This window comes from Phocoena phocoena, chromosome X, assembly GCF_963924675.1.
Source record: "Phocoena phocoena chromosome X, mPhoPho1.1, whole genome shotgun sequence".
Classification (NCBI taxonomy): Eukaryota; Metazoa; Chordata; class Mammalia; order Artiodactyla; family Phocoenidae; genus Phocoena; species Phocoena phocoena.
The window spans coordinates 43,332,315-43,340,919 of record NC_089240.1 but is presented as its reverse complement, the minus strand read 5'-3'; the positions used below and the strand labels follow the sequence as shown (position 1 = coordinate 43,340,919).

Below are 8,605 nucleotides of genomic sequence, written 5' to 3'. Positions count from 1 at the left end.
GTGGGGATGTAAAATGGTACAGCCACTCTGGAAAACAGTTTAGCATTTTCTTAATAAACTAAATATATACTTAGCATATAACCAAGAACAAGCTCAAGGTGCTATATGAGAAGGAACAGAAGAGGCCTATGACCACCCTGTGTCACTGAAACTGCCATCTGGTATCAGCCATCAGCCAGAAGAGCTTCCTGTGGAGCCTGTGGGCCAGCAAGCTGAGGGGCATGGTCTCCATTAGCGCCCAACTGTACTTCCACCAGGTAATCAGTGTGAAGCATTTCATCTTGGCCATGGCTGTCCCGAAGAGCATCTCACTGCTATGCTACCAGTAGGACAGCAAGACTCTAAGCCTCAGGTTCTGGGATGACAAAAACCCTCAAGGTGTACAACATGGACCTCATGGTGGACAATGCTCAGCTGGGCTTCAGCGTGTCTGTCCAAGACCACAAGCTCATGGTCTACCTGTACCTGCTGAAAGCCAAGGAGAGTTCTGGGGGCATATGCCTGCTGCAGTGGGCAGACGTCCACGTGGGCACCCAAGTGAACATGATCTGGAGGACCCCAGGTGGAGGGTCACCTAGGGGCCTGGCAAAAAGTCAGTAGTGTGGGAGAACAAGCATTTCACGTGGTTTGTCACACTGGATAGTGGCATCGGGCTTCAGCAGCTGCTGAAGCTGCAAAACAGGCTGACCACTGTGCTGCCACACCTGCGCTGGCCACAAGTCCTGCAACGGGTGGATGCAGCATGTGGACTATGTCCTACAGAATGTGGTGTTGACCTTCCTCGCCCCAGCTTCTCAACCACTGTCTTCACTTCAGAACCGAGGATCACTGTGAGCTGGCCAAGATCAGCACCATGCCTGGCATTGTCGTGGATGACCTGATTGAGACCTATGGCATCACCACCCGCTTCTAGACCCAGGGACGCTGCCACCGTCCCCATGCACTGCTTTCTACCCCCTTTTTGTATAAAACACGGGGAAATGGGTAAGCGGGGAATGATTGATACATGCAATAACTTAAATGGATCTCAAGGATGGTGAGTGTAAAAAAGCAATCTCAAAAGGTCACATATTATAGGATTCCATTTACTTCAGATTTTCAAAACGAGAAAATTGTAGAGATGGAGAATAAATTAGTGGTTGCCATGGATCAGGAATAGTGAAGGGAGGGGAGTGACTAGAAAGGAATAGCATGAAGGAGATCTCCATGATGATGGAACAGTTCTGTACCTTGATTGCAGTGGTGGCTACACAAATCTACACATGTGATAAAAATGGCATAGAAGTATTCACACACCTGTACCACTGTCAATTTCCTGGACTGGATATTCTACTATAGTTTGTAACATGTAACTGTGGGGGAAATCTCGGTGAAGTTTACAAAGGACCTCCATAGTATTTTCACAACTTCTGGTGAATCTATAATTATTTCAAAATTAAAAGTTTTTTTAAAGAATGGGAAAAGAGGAATTGTAGACATCGAGTATAGACAATTCTAATGAGGAATTTTGCTGTAAAGGGGAACAGAGAAATCAAGTGGGTAGAGAACAAGGGAAGGTGGCTCAACAGAAGACGTTTAAAATTTTTTAATGGGAGCAATAACAGCATGGTTGAAGCTAATGGGAAAGACGCTATAGAAGGAAAAAAAATTATGCTTGAGGGGCAAGAGAGGAGAAAATTGCCAAAGGAGGAGTGGAGGGGTTGGCCTCAGCTAAGAGCAGGGAAAGTTCTTCCATAGTCATAGGAGAAAGGGTAGAATATATACATAGATTTAGGTAGGTAAGTAGATGCAGTGGTAGAAATTTGGGAGCTCTGTTTTCTGATTGCCTCTGTTTTCTCAGTGAAATTGGAAGCAAGGTCATGAGCTGAGAGTGAGGACGGGTGCGGAGGTGTTAGAGGTTTAAAGGGAGAAGGTATGAAATAGTTGTCTAGGAAACAGGGAGAGTAAATGGACTAGGATAATATTATGTGATTTCCTGGCAACATTAAGTGCCCACTTGAGGTTCGTGGTCTTGAATTTAAAGCGAGAGTGTCATTTTGTGTTTTTCTCCAGCCATGTTCAGCTCCAGTGATATAGGAGAGGGATAGGAGTCATTGGTAATGACAAAATGGAGGCAAGAGACTGCAATTAGGTGGAGGAGAAAACTGGAAGAGAGGATTTCAAGGGACTGAGAGGCTGGGGTGTTAGAAGGATCAGGTATTGTGATATTGAAATCACAAAGAATTAAGACAGGATTAACTGCAGAGAGTTAAAATGAGATGGAAACTAAAATATTATATAGCATATATAATATATTTAACATACTCTGGGACAGAAATTCAAAGATGGGGATTTTTAGGGAGGAGAAAGGGAGAATGACTTGAAAATAGCAGTGAGGGACCTCAAGCTGTGGCAATAAAAATAACCACTGCTCGAGAGGGCTGTAAGGTCCTTGGGTAGATCTAGATTTCAATCAGATTAAGAAGGTGAGGGAAGCATTCAGCAAACCGGGAAAGAATATAGAGGATTTTGCTGATGACTTTGAGTACTAGTTAAGGTGACTATATAATTTATCATCCAATCTGGAATACTTATGAGAATGACAAGTGTTAAACTGGGCAGGATGGTGGCACACCATGTGTAAACTGGAATTGCCCTGCGCAAACCAGGACCATGATTCTAGAGGACAAAGTGGAAGGATTTCAGGGCTAAGAGATGGGGATAGAACATGAAATATTCAGTTAGTGAGCAAGGAGTCCCAGGGTTTTTGTGATGACTGACATAAACAAACTTGAAAGGCATAAAGAGCTTAGTTCTGGTGATACTAAGGCAAATTGTGGTGGCAAGTCTGTGAGTGTTTAGAGGGAGAAAAGGGTGGGTGTTCAGGGCCTGCCCTTCACTCCTACCAATGGAGATAGAGTCCTGGATATGGGAGTTCTATTCCCAGCCAGACAGCAGCTGGATCCTAAGCCCCACTGAGAAATACCTTGATATTTCTGAAACTCTTTGTGCTTCCAGTATGAATTATTTGGGCAACTGGGACTGGACTGACTGCAGCTAAGGAAATTAATAGACCTAGCTGTGAAAAGGTGAGGATGGGAGAGACAAGGGACTCAGTGGTATTTCCAACAGAAACTACAGGGAAAGACACTAACATTGACAAAAGTAGAAAATACCATGCTGAATAGGAAAAAATATAGAGTCCACCACTTAGATCTAAAAACCTAACTGCACAAGAACAGAATGGCTAATACGCTGCTTATTCATGGCTAATAAATGTCTCTTATTCCTCTTTTCTATGTTCATTCCCTAGGTGAGTTCATCTAGTCTCATGGTTTTAATTACCATTAATATGCTGGTGACTTCCCTACATATACCAAATGCTGGAGAGGGTGTAGAGAAAAGGGAACCTCCTACACTGTTGGTGGGAATGTAGATTGGTGCAGCCACTATGGAAAACAGTATGGAGGTTGCTCAGAAACTAAAAATAAAGTTGCCATATGATCCAGCAATCCCACTCCTGGGCATATATCTGGACAAAACTATAATTCAAAATGATACATGCACCCCTATGTTCATAGCAGCACTATTTACAATAGCCAAGACATGGAAGCCACTTAAATGTCGATCAACAGATGAGTGGATAAAGATGTGAGATATATATATATATATATATATATATATATATATATATATACACACACACACACACACAATGGAATACTACTCAGTCATAAAAAAGAATGAAATAATGCCATTTGCAGCAACATGGATATACCTAGAGGTTATCATACTAAGTGAAGTAAGTCAGAAAGACAAAGACAAATACCATATGATATCACTTGTATGTGGAATCTAAAATATGGCACAAATAAATTTACCTACAAAACAGAAACAGACTCACAGATATAGAGAACAGACTTGTGGTTGCCAAGAGGAATGGGGGTTGGGGAGGATGGATTGGCAGTTTGGGATTAGCAGATGCAAACTACTATATATACATATAACTGAATAACTTTGCTGTAACCAGAAATTAACACAACATTGTAAATCAACTATACTTCAATAAAATAAAATTTTTAAAATATGCTTATGACTTTCAAACTTATTACTCTAGACCTAATATCTCCCCTAAATCTCAGATCATACAACTGCCTTATTGAAATCTCAACTTGGATGTTTAATAGGTGTCTCAAACTTAATTGTTCAACACTGAACCACTGATTTTTTCCTTAAAACTATGTTCCACCCCCACCATGCCTCATCTCAGTTGATAGAAAACTATCCTTCCAGTTACTCAGGCCAAAATACATTGGCCATAGCTTTAACTCTAATTGTATCCCCAATTCTGTTTGGTTTGTCTCTTTTTCTCACACCCCACATCCAATGTATTAGCAAATCCTTTTGGTTTTCTCTTCAAAATGTACCCAGAATTATACACTTCTCACCTTCTCCACCACTACCTCACCATTCCTAAACACCATGATCTCTCACCTGGATTACCATAATATTCTCCTGACTGGTCTCCTTGATTCTACTCTTGCCACCCTATATTCTGTTCACAACACAGAAGTCAAGGTGATCCTTTCATAACACAAATCAAATTATGCTACTCCTGTGTTCAAAACCCTCCAATAGCTTCCCCATCTTACTCAAACAAAAATCCATACACCTTATCATGGCATGCAAGAAAGGTCCTATGATCTGTTCCCTGCACAACTCTCCTCTAGACACACTAACTTTGTATTGCTGTTTTGGATTTGCCATACTCTTCAACCTCAGGGCCTTTGCACTTGCTGCTCTCTCTGCCTAGAAAGCCCTTCCTCACCCTCACCCTCACCCTCACCCCTACCAGATATCCCCTTGGCAAGCTCCTCGCTTCATTTGGGTCTCTAGTCACATGTCTTATCCTTCCCTTCTACCACTCCTAAAATGCCACCTCCTTTGTCATCAATTCCCTTGATTTATTTTTCTTCAAGCACTTTTTACAAGGCTATATATTTTACTCATTTCATTTATTATCACTTCCTCCCACTAGAATGTAAGTTTCATGAAGGCTAGAATTTTGTCTCATTTATCACTATATCTACGGCCCTAACAACAGTGCCTGGTACATAGTAGGTACTCAAAATTTTGATTGAATGGAGACAAAGGTATAAATAATTAAATAGATAGAAATAAATTTTAAGTGGTATTATATGTATATATGTTATTTTAAGTAAAATACTGGTTTTAGATTTATTCCTAGATACCTTATAAGTTTTTTTTATATTGCAAATGAAAGCCTTCTTTAAAATTACATTTTAACTGTTAATTGCTACCATATAGGAACTCTATTGACATTTATGAGAAATTCTTATATCTAGCAACCTTGTTGAATTCTCTTATTCTAATAGTTCTATAGATCCTCGTAGCTGTTTTACATAGAGAGCCATGTCATCTGTGAATTATATATATTTTATCTTCTTTTTCAGTCCCTATTCCTGTTTTTATTTCCTTTTATCATCTTAGTGCATTGTTAGAACCTCCAATTTAATGTTGGATAATAATGGCGCTGGGTTTCATGTAGATTTTGGGCAGGTATCCTTTTTCAACTCTATATCTCTTATGTTTTGTAGTTTGTTTTTAAATAATGAATGGGTGTTCAATTTTAACAGTTACTTTTTCTACAACTAAGATGATCATATGGTTTTTCTCTTTTTTAACTATTAGTGTGGTGAATTATATTAACAGTTTCTCTAATTAAATCACTTTTGAACAATGGGAAAACCCTACTTGTTCATATTTTTTAAATATACATGAGGGAATAAATCTGCTTTTATTTCAGTTAGGAGTTTTCATTTATGTTTATAATCAAGATTGGCCTCTAAAATTTTTTTCATGCCCTGTCTTTGTCAGGTTTGGACATTAAGGTTATTCTAGCCTCAAAAAATGAGTGTCCTATTCACCAGGAAATTTGACGTTATATAATTGTTGAAGGTTGGCTTTAAAAAAAAAAAAGCTATGGTAAAGTCATTTTGGCCTCATGCCTTTCCTTAAGTGGATTTTTTACTACCATTTTGACTTATTTAATTGTTAAAGGTCTATTCAGCTTTTGAAAGTTCTATATACACTTTGGATACAAGTCCTTTGTTAAGTATGGATTTGCATATATTTTATCCCAATCTGATGTTTGTCTTTTCATTCTCTTAACAACATCTTTCTAAGAACAGATTTCGATTTGATAAAGTTCAATTTACCAATTTATTATTTTATAGGCCATGCTTTTGGCATTATTTATGAGAAATATGTGCCTAACTCAAGGTTTAAAAGAAAGATTTTCTACTATGTTTTTTCCCAGAAGTTTTATAGCTTCAGATATATGACCATTTTGAGTTAATTTTTATAAATGGGGAGAGGCATGCATCAAAGTTTACTTTTTTGCAGGTGGATATCTAATCATTTGAGCACCAGTTGTTGAAAATGCTATCCTTTCCAAATGAATTGCCTTTGCATCTTTGTCAAAAATCAATCCTGTGGGCCTATTTTTGGACTCTCTATTCTGTTCCATTGATCTATTTACCAATATTCATGCCGATACCACACTGTCTTGATTACTGTACCTTTATAATAAGTCTTGAAGTCAGTTGTTGTAAGCATTCCAACATTATTCTCCTTTTTCTAAATTGTATTTGAATATGTGTATCAAATCATCACATTGTACACCTTAAACTTACACAATGTTATATGTCAATTGTATCTCAAAAAAGTTGGAAATAAATTTAAGCAGACACCAAGATAGCTCAGTAATAAATAATGCTTTATTTCAGTATTTTAAAAAATCAAAATTAATGTAAAAATCCATATTGAATAAAATATAAAATTTTAAATGAAGATACAATCTGACCCTGGAATCAATTGCATGCCCCTTAAAAAATTGTATTTGACTATTCTAACTTCTTGGAATTAACATGAATTTTAGAATTTGCTTGTCAGTTTGTACAAAATTCTTTTAGGATTTTTATTGAGAATACATTGAATCTTTAAATCAATTTGAGGACAACTGACATTATAACAATATTGAGTCTTCAGATCCACGATGAGGATATACCTCTTGATTTATTTACATCTTTTGTAATCTCTTTCAGCAATGTTTTCTAGTTTTCAATGCATAGATCTTGCACATATTTTGTTAGATTTTTATCTCCAAGTATTTTATGGCATAGTTTTTTTAATTCAACTTCCAATAGTATGCAACTTGTATATAAAAATGCAATTGATTTTTGTTTATTGATCTTGTACCCTACAGTGTTGCTAAACTCATTTATTAGTCCTAGTAGCTTCTTTTGTGAATTCCTTAGCATTCTCTATGTAGACTATCATATCATCTGACTATAGAATTTTAACTCTTCCTTTCTACTCTGTATACCTTTTATTTCTTTGTCTTGCTCTATTGTATTGGCTAGGACCTCCAGTAGAATAACAAATATAAGCAGAGAGTAGATATTCTTCCCTTGTTCCTGATTGGACTCAAAGCATTCCATCTTTCACCATAAATATGATGTTACATATAGAGTTTTTTTGTGGGTTTTCTTTAATGGATTGAAGAGATTCCTTTCTTTTCCTAGTTTGCTGAGAATTTTTATCATGAAAGGATCTTGGATTTTGTAAAGTACTTTTTCTGAATCTGCTGAAGTGATCATATGGTTTGTTATTTTTTCATCTTTTAATATTGTGAAAGACATTGGTTGGTTTTCAGATATTAAATCCTCTTTGTAGTCTTGGAATAAGTCACTTGTTCATGATATTTTAGATTATTTTCTAAAATCTTAAGAATTTTTGCATCTATGTTTATTAGCGATATTGGTCTGTAGTTTTCTTTTCTTTCAAATTTATTTGTCTCCTTTGGGTATCAGAGTAATGCTGGCCACATAGCATTAGTTAGAAAGTGTTCCTTCATCTTAAATGTTTGGTAGAATTTGTCAGTGAAGCCATCTTGCCACGAGTTTACTTTGTGGGAAGGTTTGTAAATAAAATTTTAATTTCTTTATTAGTTATGGGTCTGTGTATGTTATCTATTTCTTCTAGAGTGAACTATTGTCCATAATATTCCCTCATTATCCTTTTAATATGTCTATAATATTGTCCATAATATTCCCTCATTATCCTTTTAATATGTCTAGGATCTGTAGTGATGTTCCCTTGTGTTATATCTGATACAAGTAAATTGTATCTTCTCTTTTCTTCCCTACTCAGTCTGAGTGGATGTTTATTTATTATATTGATTTTTCTCAAGGAATCTGCTTTTGGTTTTATTGATTTTTTTCCCCATTTTATATTACAGTGATTTCTGATCTAATATTTACTATTTTTATCCTTCTGTTTAATGTGTGTTTGATTTGCTTCTCTTTTTCCAGTTTCCTAAGATGAAAGCTTGGGTCATTTATTTGAGACTTTTATTCTTTTATAATGTAAACGTTTAGTGCTATAATTTCCCTCTAAGCACTGCTTTGTTGTTGCCCTTACATTTGGTAAGTCATATTTTCATTTTCATTCAGCCCAAAATGCTTTCTAGTCCCCCCTGTGATTCCTATTCTCTGACCCATGGGTTATTTATAGGTGCATTAATTAGTTTCCAGATATCTTG

At 36.7% G+C, this 8,605-nt stretch overlaps 1 pseudogene; it reads left to right on the top strand.

Moving 5' to 3' along the window:
* The first annotated feature begins 221 nt into the window (after window positions 1-221).
* LOC136142105 (cleavage and polyadenylation specificity factor subunit 1 pseudogene) lies at window positions 222-913 on the top strand (annotated as a pseudogene).
* Window positions 914-8,605: the final 7,692 nt, after the last annotated feature.